This window comes from Pinus tabuliformis, chromosome 4_2, assembly GCF_031772625.1.
Source record: "Pinus tabuliformis cultivar Carrire ecotype Pingquan chromosome 4_2, CPIR1, whole genome shotgun sequence".
In the NCBI taxonomy this organism is placed as follows: domain Eukaryota; kingdom Viridiplantae; phylum Streptophyta; class Pinopsida; order Pinales; family Pinaceae; genus Pinus; species Pinus tabuliformis.
Window position 1 is genome coordinate 1166616670 of NC_142304.1, and position 18946 is coordinate 1166635615.

The window sequence follows — 18946 nt, forward strand, 5'->3', positions numbered from 1 at the left end:
AATCTTTTCGGCCTGAAATCTCACGATCTCAGCGCCGGAAAATACGTTTCCAGTCCCAACCATACACTATTATTGGAGATACTCTTTATCGTCGTGGGGCAGATTCTATTTTTCGACGTTGTCTAACTCATGAAGAAGCTGAAAAGGTTCTTAATGACTGTCACTCTGGAGCGTGTGGCAGTCATATGTCTGGGTATGCCACAACCCAAAAGATATTGCGCGTTGGCTATTTCTGGCTGTCCTTATTTAAAGATTGTATCACTGCAGTCCAGAAATGCCACAATTGCCAAATTTTTTATCGTAAGATGTGCGCTCCACCTGCTCCTCTCCACCCTATCATTGCCGTTGGTCCATTTGCCAAATGGGGTATCAATTTTATTACATGTAACCGTCACTCGGCCGGGGGGCATGCGTACATCATCCTTGCGGTAGATTATTTTACCAAGTGGGCCGAGGCAATGCCTACATTTGCGGCAGACGGCAACACTGCTGCGATTTTCGTTTTCAATCATATAATTGCTAGATTCGGTGTTCCAAGCGATTATCACTGATCATGGGCGTCATTTTCGAAACATCATGATGACTGAACTTACAGATCAGCTTGGCCTACGTCACGATAGTTCCACTCCATATTACCCACAGGAAAATGGTCTGGTTGAAGCAATCAACAAAGTTCTAGTCACCATGATCCGACGAATCATTGGGATTCACAGGTCGAATTGGCATAACATGTTATTTTCAGCGCTTTGGGCGTATCGAACCTCAGTCAAAACATCAACAGGTTTTACTCCCTTTCAACTGGTTTACGGTTTAGAGGCAGTACTACCCATTGAATGCGAAATCCCGTCATTACAAATTGCCATACAATTATTACCAGCCACTTCTGAAGAGGAAAAACGTTTATTGTACTTAGCTCAATTAGATGAGAATCGACGTGATGCTGCATTAGCTATCGAAACTCATGCCAAAAGAATTAAAGCTCAGTATGATCGGAATGTTACACCCCGCAATTTTTCGGAAGGAGACCTAGTCTTACTTTACGATCAAGCAAACGATAAGCTAGGGGCTGGCAAATTTGTACCCATGTGGCATGGTCCGTATATTGTTAAGCGAAAGCTGGCAAAAGGGGCCTATGAATTAGAAGATTTTGACGGTGTCTCTTTAGGTAAACCTAGGAATGGGCTTTATCTAAAGCGATATTATGCTTAAAAGATTAGTGTGGAGATTTTTAGAGTAGTTTTTCTTTCTAGTTTGATGTGTTTTTAGACTAGGAATGCGTGCTTAGTTTAAAGAGTGTTTTCATCATTATTCCTGCTTATCTTGATTTTACTCTTGATATTGCAGATGTTGATGCCTCTCCAAACATACATTGGTTTTGCTGATGGCACTTGTCGTAGTACACGGAACATTTCTTCCGCAGCTTGGGTTATCTATTCGCCCTCTGACGAGTTAGTATCTATGCATGGGGTAAGCCTCGGTCAAACAACAAACAACATTGCAGAATACAGTGCAGTGATTGAGTTATTATCTAAATCCATTTCATTTGGATTTCAGAGTTTGATTGTTAGGTTATATTCTAAACTCGTTGTATTACAACTTAATAGAGTTTATGCCATTAGAAATCCATTGTTATTAAGATTATTTTTGAGAGTTCGTCTCTTGGAACATGAGTTTGATTACATTGAATATCAGCATATTCCAAGATATTTAAACACATTAGCATATGCAGTTGCTTCTCAAATGTTAAATAGACATTTGCATTAAATCAAAACAGTAAATTTAAAAACATTCCATAACATGTTTTACAAGATAAATAGTAATAGTGATATAGCATAGCATAGGAGTGTGTCAAATATACATCGTCCTCGATCATAGGTTGAAAAACACCTTATGATCGGCAAAACTGATAGTACAAAAAAGTACAAAAATGAGTCTACAAAGCGATCATCCTATCACTGGTGATGATCACGATAAGACACCACTGCTCGGGCCACCCTACAAAGGAACCTCCTAAAAGGTCCTGGGACCCCAATCACATAGCGCTGTAGCCTAAGAGGAATGTCATCTATGCCGGTCTCTGGAATGTCTGCTGTCAAGCGCTCTAGATGACTCTCCAATTCGGCCAAGGTCTCTGCTGATTGGTCCTGTGGGGCCAGTGCTGCGACAGCTGGCTGTCTTCTCTCATAAGGCTGGAGAGCGGCTGGTCGTCGTGGACCCACATCTGCATTTTAAAACACTTTTTACTATTAGTTTTGGGACGATTTAAAAACAAAAAAAAATTAATTAAAATCTCAAAAATGTTGAAAATGATTTTTACCTGTATCATCCCATTGCTCTCCTGGTGGAAGAGCCATGTCGGGATCACCACAATAATCCATCCCAGCGTATGGAAAATCCTAAATCACGAAAAGTTGGTTCTCCAACCAACGAAAATACTCTGGAAGAAAGCGAACAACCTCAGAACCCTCCTCGGGATGACGGGCCATCACTGCAACCCAACGCATAATCCTAGGCTCACGAGGAAGTCCGTCCTCAACGGTAAGCTGCTGTGGGATCAGCATCGGAACCCTCTCTAGGCCAAAGCTCACAACTAAATAACCATAACCAAAGTTCTTTAGTTGCCCTTTCTTTGCTCTAGTCAGTTGGCCTTTCACATTGGCCAACACAGCTTCGCACCAGTTGAAGATGGTGCCTCGGTAACAGTCTACTGCCATGCGCATTTGGGACCCGGTAGCTAAATGTAATGCTGCGCTCCCGCAGAGTCTGGTGACAGTAAATGCGATCACTTTCAGTTCAATGGGAGATGGTTTTAACATCTATCCGTTTGTCCGCAGTTTGGACATTGCAAAACTCTAGTCGGAGACTAGCGACAGATTGGCCACCTGGCCTAGACCCGAATAGAGATAATCTTTCGCCTCTCTTGGGAAAACCAGTCAAAAAGTATATGTCTTCCAGCTCGATTTCAAGCCGGTTGCCACCAATAATGAAACATTGGTCCTGAATACTCCACCTGTTCACCAGCCATTGCAGAAAGTCTACCTGTGCCCTCATGCCGGGTATGGCCCAGAATTTAAAGAGTCTGCATGCTCTCAATGCCTGTAATGAAGGCGGATGGAGTAATGCGGCTTGGTCCACATCCTCGTGCTCTCTTTCCCACCAATCAAGCATCTTGTGTACCTACATTGCAAAATAGGTGGTTTAGAACATTTCAATTTGAAACTTGTGGGGCAAAAATGAAGAAATTTGGGTTTAAAATCTGTATTCCACGGGGTTCGCACCCATCCTTTTAGAGACAGTGCGTAGTTGCACACTTTTCCTTAAGAATGGGTGCGGCACCCTGACTTTTCCCTGTGCACAGAAAAATCGGGGTGCGCAGGGGCCACATGGCGCACCTGCACAACCACCGCGGGCGATTTTTTGCCCAAATTTCCTTCTAAAAATCAAATTCTAAAGCCTAAAACAAAATTTCAAACGGATGAAATGCAAGAGTAAGTTGTTGTGGATTACCTGGAGCTCGCGGTTTTCGTTTCCAACGGTCGGATTTTCCATAATATCCACAAGAAGTTTCTTACCCAAAAGCTCTTTTTTACCACTCTGAAGTCAAATGGTGAAAATGAATTTACGAAAGCCCTTTTTATAGGTTTTTTGAATAAATAAATTTCTAATTTGTTTATTTTCCACTTTAAAAAGGTAATTTTTCAATGCATTTCACTTATTTTAAACAGATATGAGTAATCATTCGAGTTTTTGTGCAGAAAACAGGATGTTCAGGGATAATTGGTCATTTTCAACAAAAAACATTTTGAGTCCTCTTTACGCTCTTTTCTGACTCGTAAAATATGAAAAGATTGCCGATTTTTCTCTTTTTGAACTCGTTAAAACGGAATTAAAAAGATGGTCCACTTAAAGCTCTTTTCTGACCGTATAAACATGAAAAGATTGCTGGACTTTTGTCGTTTCAAGTTCGATATTGGTAATAAAACGACGTGTCTTTGATCACTTTTTTACCTTTTCGGATCAGGACCACTAATTACGAAAAGTACTCCTTGATCGTAATGGTCAAGTGGTTCTCTCAAGTATTATTTTATACTTTTTCGGGCTTGCGAGACACAAATTTACGAAAAAGGACAACCATGATGTTTTCTTAAGTTTTTCTTCTGACTCCCTAAAATTGAAAAACACCGAGTTTCTCCTATACTGGACTCGTTAAAATTTCACAGTAAATGACCTGTTCAATTTCAAACAAGAATGGACCACTCCTCCTTAGAATTCGAATCTAAACTAAGTTGAACTCATCTGAAGGATGAGCTTATAACCAAGAAATGTTATCCTCCTCAAGCTTGTCAAAAATAAAGAGGTACTTGCCAGAAATGGTGGGGGAAAAGAGAGAAAAATGAACCTGTTTGTTGTACTTTGTGTTTCAAAATTCTTTCCATCACTCTTGAACAGGACACTTTTATTCACCTGGGTTGGGAAATCCTTTACCTAACAGTTAATCAAGCCACATTGAAAGTCTTCAGCCGGTTTCCAGGTATTAGCTTTGGGTCAATTGTAACCAAACCATCTGCAATGTCGTTATGTGTTCAAGAGGTCTGCGCAAATAAACCATTCATCAGCAAAATATCTGTCATCCATCTTTGACCATCCCTGAGTTAGTCCTTGCCAAATATATTTCTTCAAACTTGATCTATGATTTCGTGTTGTGGGCTTGCCTATAACGGATCACTTTCTATCGACTTCAGCTCATTATCTAGAAAGATGATCTAGAAATCGTCAGTACCTTGGAATCTGCATGCCTCAATGGCAGATTTCTCACCTTCGACGACATGTTGCATCATTGACCTTCGATCAAAGGATTCCGTGACATGTTCGACATCGACTCATCTATTCACATTTCATGGACTGTACTGAGTACTTTGAGAGCCATTGACAGTACTGGTGGTTTCTCTCACACTTGTTGACAGTTTACATCATTGACTGGTAATCAAGTGGTTTCTACCATGTTCGACTTCAACACATTCATTCACATGGATAGAATCGTACTAGTTCGGGAAGCAGAAATGAAGACCCTGGATCTAGTTTCCACTATCCAGGGTGCGAGGAATTTTGTTATCATTATATAGTGGACTATTCATAAATAGATGGGTGTGTCCATACTGTGTCCATATGTCTACTTGTGATGTATTACAAAATCATTCCTATATCAAAACAGTTTTAGATAGTTCTTAGTCAGTTTTGATATGAGTATGGGAATGCCTACCTCAGCGATGATATTTTCACATATATATATTTTGTGTTGAATGTTTTTACAGGTTCCAACCGGGGTATCCACAGGAAGATCCTTGAAATGATAAAGTCCTTCACTCTTCTTAGATGATCAAAAACTATCCTCATCTATTACAGACTTCGCACTTTAGGGGGCAATCTGTTACACAAAAAATTGTCACCATGACTTTCTACAGTTTGTGTGAGTCCATCACCACTCATACATACCTCCTTTGCAAGTCTTAAGCCTCAGCTCTTCATGTCAAGCCTTGAAAATGGGAGAAAGACCTTAAAAATATCTCAAATCCTGGTTTCGCACTTTCTCCTAGTATTGCCTGCGGTACCGCACCCAATGGTCACATGACCTGCGAACCTGACCGCTCTGTCTATTAAGCAATGGGTGCGAACCCCTGTAAAAGTTAAAAAGCATGGGTTCATTCTTAAAAACTCACCTTGGGTCACTTCTGGACGCTTCTAGAAGGAATATTACGTTGGCAAGTCCGCTCCACCTTGGTTCATCCATTCCATAACTAAGGGAGCTAACTCCATGATATGAGGTGCTTATCCCATTGAAGGAGGAACTTATCCCTTCAATGGAGGACCTGCAACTTCCTTCCTTTGCACTATAAATTAAGGCATTGGGCTGGTTGTAGGGGAGGTTGAAAGCTGAAGATTCTTGAGGGTAAATGCTGCTGGAAATTAGACTTCCTTTTTGAGCTTGTGAGAGGAGAGATCACATACCTTTCATTTCATTTGGGAAGTGAGTGAGGCTTGTCAAAGTAGAGGAGATTCCTGCTGGACCCTGGAAAGAGCTTGTGCAACATCAAGGCAAAGGTTGTAAGGTTCTTTTATTCATAAAGTTAATACAATCAAGTTTATTTTTCTCAATGAACTGTCTCTAATGGTTTATTTTATGAGCTCCTTGATCTTCATAATGAACATGTTTTATTATATTATCTATGCAGGTGTTCTTTGATGTGTGTTTGTTTGTGTATGCAGGTTATCAAAAGGGAACTGCTTGAAGCTGTTGGAACAAAGCTACCACAAATAAGCGTTGGACGGAGGTAGGGTCTATTACACCTCTTAGTTTTCATTTATGAATCGAAACATGTTTAGAGAAAAGTAGATTTGTTTGTGCTGCTTGTTGCTAGATATCATTTGATACTAGGGAGATCGGTCTTGTCCGCAAGAACGATTTATCCGGCCAACAATCCCCTTTCCAATTGTATGGGGAGTGTATGCATTATGGGATAGCATGTGATATGATTACTGCACTCTGCCATAACTTGTTGATTTGACAAAATATTAGTATTGCATGTATACAAAAGTTTTTCTGATTGAAATTTTTGCATGCATCTTATCTGTTGCTATTCAAAACTAACACTGTGGATTCAAGAACATTGTATGCAAAATAGTGATTTATTTACAGGAGAACAACAAGTATGGGGGGGGACTCTATTCGCAGCATGACCACACTATTGCAACTAACAGAAGAGGCTCGAGCAACTCACGAATGTGAACAATTGTTTAGACATGATGTGCTTGCCTGGATTCCACCTTTTGCATCACTTTCAGCATCAACTCAGCCTATATCAGCTTCAAAAAATGCCCGTCCATACATGTCATTCTACATTTTTTTCCGGAGGTAAAACTTGGGGTAAAATAGCATAATTTTATAATTTATTACGAATTTAGGAAAATTTCATGAATATTCATTGAGCATTATTTATCATCATTCATTCCATAGATTTACCACTTCCCATTTTTCAGAGACATATCATCTTTCAGTTTGGGTGAGTGTTGCTTTTATTCATTTCTTTCCTATGACCATGTCATTAATATTCTTTATCATCCATTGATATTCTTATTCATTCTCAACACCTCTCTTATTCCATGTTGTTTTATGCCAAGCATAGAATTCAACAGATGGTAGTGACCACCTCAATTTGTTTTCTAGCATTGCATGAGAGCATGCTAATTCTTTAGTTTGGGGGAGGAATTGCTACGCATGATGGATGTTTTCTACTTTCTTTCTCATTTAAGGCATACAATTTCATTTTTATACAGTGCATAAATTGATTTCCATATATTTTTAAAACTATGAACTCAATTCTTGTGATTCCTAGAAAACACAAACGTATCATTAAAATACACAAACCCAGATAATTTCAAGTTAAATTAGTTCATAAAATTTCGGAAATCATGCACTATCACCTACAGCCATTTTTTTTATATCTCATGATCTGTGCATCAAAACAATCTGATTTTTGGATCATAGAAGCATTAATATATTATAAATCTACTTGCAAAATTTCAGCAAAATTTGGTTTGTAGTTTTTGAGAAAATGGTTAATGAAGTTTGTTGTTACTTATATCATATTTTGCTGCAACTTCATATACACATAAGTTGGACGTCAATGAAAAAATTGTTACGCCTTCATCAACATTGCTAAAATTGAATATTCATTATTTGAGGAAGAATTCATTTGTTCCATCCATTTCATGAGTTGGGATGAACAATTTTTTATTACTTGGTTAACACAGAGTCTTTGGGTTGCATGAGGACATGCAATATATTCAGTTTTGGGTTGCATGAGGACATGCAATATATTCAGTTTGGGGGTATGTTGGGCCGTTAATATGTCATTATTATTATCACTTTTTAACACCTATTTCATCCATTTCTACTCTTCTTTATCATGTCATTTATCATGGTTTATCATATAATTCCATCTTATAATGATTTATGCTCTTATGGATAAATATTATTTCTTCTCCTTTATTTTTAATAAATTGATTATTATGCATGTTTTTACCAATGATGGTTTATTAATAAATTTGTTCACCATTTTAGCCTCCAAGATATTTTCCAGATTGCAGATTTGATCTCCAGCTCATCATAAAATGTGCCAACTCAGAAATTCACTAGAATAAGAAGTGACAATTTTGCATTGGACGTTTTGGGCAAATGAAGAAGAATCTGGAAAATCTGAAACATGGGTTTTGTTCAAAACATACCAAATTAGTTTTATGATAAGCAGTTTTCCCAAATTCGGTCCATACTAAGAGAAACGGAAGGTTCAATAAAGACATTTTTCTCATATTCGTTGTTGTGGCCGTTTTCCAAATTATCTCAACTGCAACACCAAATTCGACCTGTTCCTGTTGAATGTTGATGGGGAGATATTTCAAATATGATCTTGTTTATCAATTTGTTGTGAACAATCTAATTTTGTAATGGGAATCACACTGTAATCATCTCTGTTGTAACAACTCTCTGCTCTTTGTGTATTTAAATGAAAACAGAGATCAAAGCAGGGAGGGGGGATTAAGAGGATTCATGATGGATGATTAGAGATAGAATTAGATAGATTAGAGATAGATAGGATAGGATAGGAGGAATGGGAGAATTACTATTGAGAAATTGTAACTGTTATTGTTGACTCTCATTCTTGAGGCAGAGAACGAAACTATTGTAATGTTTATGCAATGATTAACATATAACTCAGTTACAGTTCCATTATCTGATCCTAGAGTAAACTCAGCGGTGCATCACTAGGGGATTCACCTGCTTCTTGTATCACTATTTTACAATTACAGTTTTTTGTGGTTTGATTTTTTTTTGCATTCCCTTAATTCGCTTTATTTGGTAATCTCTTGTTTATGAACATTCCGCGGAATTGCTCTGTTATATCAAAATCATAATTGGATTGCATTGGTGACAAAATTATTGATTATAACTTGAAATGTCCTACTGTTCATTATGATCTATTTCTGCGTTGTGTAATTCAGATTGATGTTCATTTAATTGTTGCTCACTTATAATTAGGATTGATGTTCAATTCATTTCTGTCAGGATAAAATCCGTTGTTGAATTCATTATTGATAGATCAAGCTTTGTTGTTTAGTTTTTCAATAGACTTAGTTGCTATTCCTTTTATGTCAATTGAATTGCTATTTCTAGTTATTTGCTTTAGTGTGGATTGAAGGATCTACAACTGTAAAGGACACTGACTACCATTGTCTAAGTTCTCATATTGGAGATCTTGCCTATGATTGATTTTCATTTGCATCAGTTTACAGGGGAGAGAGTTATCATTACTGAGTCCTCAACTGATGATTGTTTGAGTGAATGATTTAGTTACAAAACATTTCAGTTTCTTGTTGTTCCAATTAGATTTTGTTTCCAGCATTCATTTATCTTTGCATTTTAAAGCACTATACTGCAAAACATTACTCTTAAGCAAGTGACCGCCTTAGACTGAGTACACTCTTGAGATAAAAAATCGTCCCTGGGTTGATAATTAATGTAGGATAAATAGGGGTTAAAAAGACATCTTTTATCACTCAACAACTAATATCCATGTTCTCTACTTCTACTAAACTTAGTGAAACTGATCTCTGCTTCTTGTTGTACCAAGAAATTGCTACTGACCCAACATGGAAGATTTCCCCTGATGTTATCCTCATTTTAGATGGAATCCCTACCCAATCTGCATTTTTGAAGCCTTGAAGCTTCACTCCCTTTGTTCATTTGTAACAAAGACTAAACTGAGTTGTAGCTTTAAGGCACATCAGCACATTTTTAGTTTCCTTCCAATAAAATTTGGTTGGATTAATCATGACTTGACTATGCTGGTCAACTAAAAAACACATGTTTGTTCATGTGTTCAATAAATACATAAGTGAACCCACAAGTTGTTTATAAATAGTAGCTTTCACTACTTCACCTGAAGTAGCATCTTCCTTTCTCCCGTTACCTGCTAGAGGAGTCTCCATGGGTTTACTTCTCTCCATGTGGAACTTCTTTAGTATCTCGTTGGCATACTTGCCTTGAGAGATAAACAATTCCTAATCTCCTTTCCATTCTTCCATGCCAAGAGAGTAATGCATGACCCCAAGGTCCTTCATCTTGAATTCTCTTGCAAGATTCTCTTTGCAAGATTTAATAAACTTCTCATCACCTGATAGAATCAAATCATTGACATATAATACTATAATAAAAAAATTACCTTCAACCACAATGTGGTAAAGGTTCGTATCTACTTTAATTTTTGTGAAGCCCGACCCGGTGAAATAGTTGTCAATCCTAGTGTAGCAAGCAGTTTCAGTCCATACAATTCTCACTTGAGTCTGCACCCATGAAAATCTCTATTTAAGGTCTCAAATCCTTCCAGATTCTCAATATACACCTCTTCCTCAATCATACCATTGAGGAATGTTTTCTTCACATCCATCTGATGTATCTTCCATCCCATCTACACTAACAATGCTAGAATAGATATGATTGATGAGTACCTTGCTATTGGAGCAAATGTCTCACCGTAATCAATTCCCTCCACCTAAGAGAATCCTATGGACACAAATATTGCCTTGTGTTTCTCCACACTCCCATATGCTACTTTCTTTACCTTGTAAATCCATTTGGAACTCACCACTGAATTGTCTACTAGTCTTGGGATGACTTCCCAAACATTGTTTATGAATATGGAGTCATACTCCTCAACCACGTCACCAAACCATACTAGTTGTTGCACTACTTCCTCGAATGAGGATGGCTCAACTTATACACTCTCGCTCATTAGATCCATGTAGCCAGTGTACTGATTTGGTGACTTCCTATGTATATGTTGTGATGTGAGTGTTCCCACATTCTCTCTAGCATCATGCATCAATCTGTCAGCCTCTTTGGTGTACTTCCTTCCATCTCTAGAATTATTTGCATGAGTGGGAGCTTCCACTCTCTTCTCCTCAACATGTGGATGCTCCACATCATCCTGAGGTTCCTCCTTTGGAGCTAAATGCTCCTCATGTTCATGTAATTGAAGCTTCCTCTCAAGGGAACATCTCATGGACTTCTCTTCATCAAACTTCACTTCTCTACGAACCACTTTCATCCTATTGGATGGTAGGTACACCTGATAGTTGTGAGGTGTATCATTGTACCCCACAAATATGCCCAACTCAGTTTTTTTGTCCATCCTTGGTAAGATGACAGTAGACTGATGAACCAAAGATCTTGAAGTGTGCCAAATATGGTTTCTTACCTGAAAATGCTTCTTCCAGTGTACTCGTCCCGAGAATTGGATGAGGGCTTTTGTTTTGCAAATAAAAAACTATGTTGCATGCTTCTGCACACAAGTGAAACAATGGGCCCTAATCATGTAACATCGCTCATGCCTATCCCATAATACCTATGTTCTTCCTTTCAGAAACACAATTTTGTTGTTGGTTATGAGGTTTTATCAACTCCTATCGAATGGCTTATGAAGCACATAAGTTCTTGAATTGATTCGACACATATTATCTACCTTTATTTCTTCTAAGAGATTTATCTTTCCTGGCAGTATCTTTCTCGACAATTGCTTTAAATTTACAAAATTTAGGAAATGTCTAATCTTACTTTTGCATGAAAAAATCTAGCACTTACGAGAAAAATCATCAAAAAATATTACATAATACCTATGCTTGTCCGTGGTGCTATCAAGAATGGTCTGCACACATCTGAGTGAACTCTATCAAGGATCTCTTGTGCTCAAAGTAGCGCAGTCTTATACATCCAATTTGTAGAGGTTCTTCACCCAAATCTTGATCCACTTCCTATCTTGAGGGTATGTGAAAAAGGAAAGCCTTTCCCTCGCTAAATATCACATCGTAGCCATGGTCCTCCAACATGGAAACTAAAACCAAATTCTTCTTCAAATAAAAAACATGCATGACATATTTTAATGTGGGAGGAGAACCATACTCCCCCTGAAAGGAGATAATACCAATGTCAATCATGCCATACCTCCCTCCATATCCCATCTCAATGTGCATATGGAGGCCCTTCTCCTCCAAGTCACTAAAGAAATATTTTTTTCCAGTCATATAGAATAAGGCTCCACAATCTAGGTACAACAAACTAGCCATAACTGATGTCCCTGTGCAAGCGATGAAGGTGAAATACAATTCGAATTTTGAATCAAGAGCTTCACCTGCTGCTCCTCCTGAGGGCTTCTTACTTAACTTCTTGTGCGGACACTTTGTGGCATAGTGTCCCAGCTCATGATAGTGAAAAATTTTAATCTTCGATATGTCCTTCTTTTTTCCGCCCTAACTAGAGTTTTATTTGGAATGGGATGACTTCCCCTTCCCTTTCTCTACCTTGCCCGCTAAGGCACAATTCTCCTCATCATCATGCTCGAATGAGGATCCATCTCTCATGTTCCATCAAATCTCTTCTTATACCAAGTCAAACCATAATTTCTCCCACTTTGGTAGCTTCTCCCTTCCATTAACTGAGTCATGGTAGTTGTGCTAGCTCTTGGGAAGTCCTAGAAGTTCTAGGCTCACCAGATCATCTTCAACAACTATAACATCGACACTTCCAAGCTCATTTCGACATTGGGTGAACTTGGTCAAGTACTTTGATATTGTGTCGTCGTTCTCCATCTTTATATTTCCAAGAAATATAGTTAGAAATACTCTCAAGGGAATATTAAAGTCTTAATCCATAAAATGGCATCTTGTTGGCTCTGAAGTATTATACTGCAAATTTGATTTCTCCTGCAAAGGACAAATTTGTATTCTCCTCTTCAATAGTGATTTCAGCTCTGATACCATGTAGAAATTTCTACAAATCTAGCTTTGATACCATGTAGAAAATTTATACAAATATATCTCTAATACAATGTATAATGAGATGGATTAATTATTTTTCATCCATCTTGATGCATTTGGAGTGCAAAAAGTGGAGGAATCAACTCATGGGACCGTTTTTACTGGCGGGACCCAATTTGGAAAAATGGGGTCAGAAACCTTCCGGGAGCATTTTTAGGATTCAAACAATTTTTTGGGGGGATAAACGTTTTCCCTTAAATGGTTCACCTTTTCATGTTATTCTACACACGAAGATATTTCCAACGATGCAAGAATTGCATCAATCGGAGTCTGTATGCAAAAATTATGCCACTCAAAAGTTGACCTTCCTGTTTTCACACCTATAGTTTAGAAGGACGTCATGTTATCCCCCATTATTCATGGAAAATGGGCTAGCCACGTGTTTTTTAATCTAAAATAATCTATAAGAGTCTATTTTGTAACTCTTGTTAAGAGTTGATGTAGTCAAAATTAATCACTAGTAGGCTATCGGGTTGTGTTATAACCAGGCCACTAGGAGGAAGAGACATTCCATTCTTTTGAGAAAATTTTGTTCCATAGCTGAGAAAATATAACTAGGAGAGATAGGAGGTAGAGCACACATAGAGGATTTGTGCAATGTAGCAGCCCACGGGCCACAAACATCACTTCTTTGTACCTGCAGCCATATTTCAAGACAGAGAAAGAGAGTGACGCAGCCTCACATTGCAGCTGGGATTTCTCCTGAAAGGGTTTCCCAGAAAGCATATCTTGTGTCTTATGTGTGTGTGAGCTTGTTTTTCCATTCTCTACATTTCTGCATAATTAATATTCACATGCATGTAATAATTAAAGTTAAATCTATAGATCTTAAAGTTTAATAAAATTGTAATAATGTAGAATCTCAGATTTTTAATATAATATTATCAGATCTATTGTGATGCACTATCCAGTGGAATATCCATGGAAGTTTACAGATCATTTGGTATTAGAGAAAGTTTCTTTGGGTATTTTGTGGAGATTGCAGGGATCTAGGTCGGTGGGGTCAAAATTCGTAAAACCCTAATCATGGCCGATGGATCTATAAATGAACCTCGTGCTCCTGCAGAGGTGAGGTTTTTGTGGCTCGAACCACAAGTTGCGGATATATAATGCAATGTAAACCTCCTCATGGTTGACGTAAGAAATAATATGGGGATATTTGCGTAACATGGGGGTTCGAATGCAGAGGTAAAATCAGATTGGGGAACAGAAGGTCGGGGAAAAACAACCAACCGAAGAAAGAGCCTGAAAAAAATCAACCTAGATCGAGTGTCGTGAATGAATCATAGTCCCTATTTAAAGTGGAAGGAAAATTTGATATCAAGTCATACCATGGTGAGATCGATGCTTTGAAATTGAACCACTGGTTCCAACAACTAGAATTTTATTTCAATGTCCATCAGATTGAGGAAGGACAAAAGATCTCATTTGCGTGACTGAAATTGGAGGGTCATGCACTAACTTGGTGGGAGAGCCACACAGAAACCCTGAGGTTGGATGGAGAACCTCCAGTGACTAAGTGGGAGGATTTCAAAACCCTCGTTAAATCACAATTTTATGCCAATGGTTACGTGGAATACCAGTGGATCCAGTGGCATTACTTCAAGAAAAAGTCACGCCAAAGAATGTAGGAGTACACCACAAAATTCAGGAAGATGGATACAATGTTGGGTATCTCTCCAAAGAACACATATGTACTCCTCAAGTATTTGGTGGGTCTACACCACCATCTGCATGAGAAAGTGATGTTGTTCAAGCCCAAAACAATGGATGAGGCTTGTGCACAGGCACAATACCTGGAGAACATAGGCCTGAAAAGAGCACAATCAAGTGGAGTGAAGCAAAAGGAGAAAGGGGGAAAATGTAAGAATACGACAACCACAACACACCAATTCAAAGATCTTAGCAACCACTACAACATGGATTTCCATACAGAGGAGAAGTCTTTAAAGTTGCATCCAGAGGTAAACCCGAAGAACAAGAAGAAAGATAATAAGAAGAAGAATCTCATGGCCACTGATTCAAGGAACCAGGTTGAAAGCAGCTCGAACGTGGGTTAGAAGATCATCTGTACATTAGTGCAAAAGGAGGTGAATCTGAGTAGCCTTCAGCAAGAGGAAGAGAAATAAATGACCAAACTCTTCCATGTAAATATACGAGTCAAGAAGACAAAGATTGATGCTCTGTTTGAATCAGGATCACAAGTGAGTCTCATTGCAGTAGATCTGGTCAAGAAGTTGGGGCTAGAATTTCATGATCATCCAAACCCACATCCACTTTTATAGGACAAATTGACCTCCTAATCAACTCAGAGGAGAAAGACAAAATGACTGAAGCAATGATCACAATTGTAGGCCCAGAATCCACACTAACGCTCTCTATACACTGTCTACCTGCTTTATAAAGCTTGTTTACAAGCATAAAGGAGTGTTAGTCACCCTGCTAACTCTTGTTGTTAGACCAGGGGGAGCGTTAGTGAACTTAAGTGATGTTCAAGTGGTTATGCCAACGAATTTTCCATTAAATATCTAGATATTATTTCCCTAAATTTGTGCAAGAAAAGTAGGGAAACTCCAAAAATCAAGATATTTGGAGAAATTCTATTCCGAGAATGAAGGCAAATGGGAAAAAGCTTGTAAACAAGGCAAGTTCATGGTTTTTGCCCAAATGAACTATAGGTGGAGCTTGGTAGCCCTAATTCGATTGCTATATAAGAAACGAGAGGGCCATTGCAAAAGGGACCAGAGAATTTGGAAGGATATCCCATAGAGCTGTTGTGAACTGTCATATTCTTGAAGGAGCTAGCTGAAAGAAGGAGAGAGAGAGAGGAAGAAGGGGTAAGGAAGGCTAATACAACGAGTTGTTGTAATCACTCTTCCAATCTAAATATAGGACTGTGGTTGTGTTCCCTACTCCAAAGTGTCGGTGATATTGTGCATTTATTTGTTCATTCTGATGATTGTTGTGTTGAGTAGATAAGTTATACATTTATACATGTTTGTTATAGATTCTTGCATTAATTGTTAGAAATGTATGTTTTGATTGGTTTGCTTTGTTATTTTGTGCAGAAATCGTCTTGGAGCCAGTTAGGAGGAGTTTTTCTTACTGCATGGAGATCCCCAAGCGAATCTAGAAATAACCAAAGGTGATCCTCTTTCCATACTCTTTCAATATATGCATGATAGATGAACATGTGTGTAACAGGTAGATTTTACAGATAACCTTACGGTCTGCCGAAGGTCTCGGGAAGACTTTCGAGGGTAGTTTTCATCCCGTGCATTTTACCCCATAGCAGAATTGGCGACTCCATTGGGGACTATACATTTAGTTCCCGGTTATCCATTCTTCTCTCAGATCTCTTCTCTCTTCTATGAGCTTCCTGCTTCTTCATATCCTTCTCTGATCCACCATCTAACTTGTTGCATCCTACAAAGTTTCTTTCTCTTCAGAAACTGATCCCAAAAGCCCACTTTTTGAGCTCTTTCCCTCACTAACGCAGGTTGCTAGTCTACACAGAGCTTTATAAAGCTCTTTGACTGTGCACAGGGTGTGTTAGTGGCCAAACTAAAGCTCTGTTTACACACAGACAGAGCGTTAGTCTCCCATTTCCAGGTTTTGCAGGAGATTTTGTGGACCAAAAGGGGGGAAACTTGTCCCAAGGGCTAAATTAGGATCTGCAACAGTATCATGCTAACAAATTTGGTGTCTTAAAATTTATTTTTTAATAAAATGCTTTAGTGTTTCTCTCATAAAAGAAATTTTTGTTGAAAGAAAACTTGAAAAAATGTACATCTCCTTCTGTCAAAATAGTTGTAAGCTGCTTTGTTTTGGTTCAATAGTTGTTAGGGAATATTGAGAAAAGGAACTTTTGGTTATGCAAAGTGTTGAATGGCTTTAGATGCACTAATGAATACATGAATATGTGAAATAATACATGTGTAGAATAAAGACTTGTTTGCATAAGAAATTGAAAAAAGAAAATTAAAGCATTGTTGTGCATGGTTTATTGAGTCGAGAGTCTCATCATATTCATACATCAACACCCCCACCGAAGACAAATAAGTAAGTACACTAAAATTTACACTAAAATCAATCAGATACTCTTTTTAGAGCAAACCAACATTAGATAGATTAGGACCTTAGGATAAGAGAGTGAGTCAACTACCCAAGGTTGAAAATCAAAACTAGTGTCGTTAATGAGTGAAAAATCCTTCTGCACTCATATTACCAGGAACACTCCACTCACAATGGAGCAAAATATGAGACAACATCGGATTGTGATTGAAGGTAGCTCGCCTTCTCTTACAAATCCTTTGGGCATTCTGTGTATCGGGGGTCCCTTCAGGGATTTCGGAATTGAGTCGGGGACTCAGGTATCCTGCCCACACAGTGTGTTGTCTACGACTATGTCCCCCATGGTAATGTCTGTGATTTGAGGTATCTCTAGTGGCCAATACTTCTAGGTACTTACCTAAGGTGACTGGGATGGGTTGTCCTGGTACCTCAAATGGACGGATCTACTTTGTCTTCATTTTTTGGGAGGGTGCTCGTCTTCACGAGAGTACTTGGCCCCTCAATCTGAGGTTCAGGTGAAGCTCAAAAGTAACCGTAACCATACATTTGGCCATCCTTCTCTGTTACTCATTGAGAAACTGGGTTTCATCTCCAGTAATCAGTGTTTATCAGACAAGGTAATTTCACTTTGTTTGCTGATTGTCATTTTTAGTGTATTTTTTATTTTTAAGTACCTGAGTGCCATTGTTTTTGAGACTTAAATAATATCACCTTAAAATTTATCTGATAAAACTTAATGGTCATTGTGGCTACATCCGTCCCCCATCATCAATCCAGATGATTGTTAGGACTTCCTCCACTTATTGTGGAGGATCCGCCGAGTTCCACTGACTCGGATTCCTCATCTTTGAGGAATCAGTCTCCTAAATCGCACACGGGGTCTATGTGGACAACCGACGATTCTGATTTGCCAGAGGATTTCTTTACAGAAGGATTTCTTCCTCATTTTAACACTCCTCTTACAAATCTATCGGACCCTATAGTTACTCCCGCAGTACCAGTACTTTCTTCTTCAGTAGGTGGAACTTTCCCATCTATCCAGTCGGTGCCTCAAGGGTCGTGGAATTATAGAGACATTGTTGGTCCTCTACCACCTCCCCAGATAATGGTCATTACAACACAGGTAATGTGGAACCCCGCAATCCCATTCGTCCCAGGTACTGCAACTCACATAACACCCTCTATCAGCAGAACCCAGCAGATGCTAGGTTCCACTCCTATGGTGCCACAAAGCATACCTTCGACTAGTGCCACATATAGTGCTCCATATAACACTCAATGTGGCACTATGGGCATGGTCCCAGTTTACCAAAACCAAGGTCGGCTGCCAATGTACAGTTATAACCCCCAGATTAAAATATCTGGGGCAGTTCCCCCGCCATTCTCAGGCATGCATGGACAGTCACTGATTGACATGAGTGTACCCTCTATCAATCAAAGCCATATGGTTAGTTCTGTGTTGGTTGGGAATCCACAAGGGATTCCCACCCAAACCATGGGGGCACCCTACTCACAAGCTCAGATGAGTCAAGGGGGCACCACTTATACTGGGGGCAACTTCATACCCCAGTATCAAAATCCCCATGGAAATCCCATCTACAACACCGTACCGCAAAGCAACTGTTACACCACGCAACCCATGTACACCATGGGGAACCAAACGATGGGAGGAGCACAGAGCTCCTCAGGTCACCTGTCAGCACCATGGTCCGAGTTGGGGGCACCCAACAATTTGCCTTTTTTGGCAACATTGGATATCCCCAACTTATACAAGTTGACAAATGACCCCATCTACCACAACTTACAATGGCTACCGATCCCACATAAAATACTGACAAACATTCCTAAGTTCGACGGAAAACAAGGGGAGGATCCGGGCACTCACGTCACCACCTACCATCTATGGTGTGTTTCTAACTCTATGGTGGATGACAGTGTCCAGTTA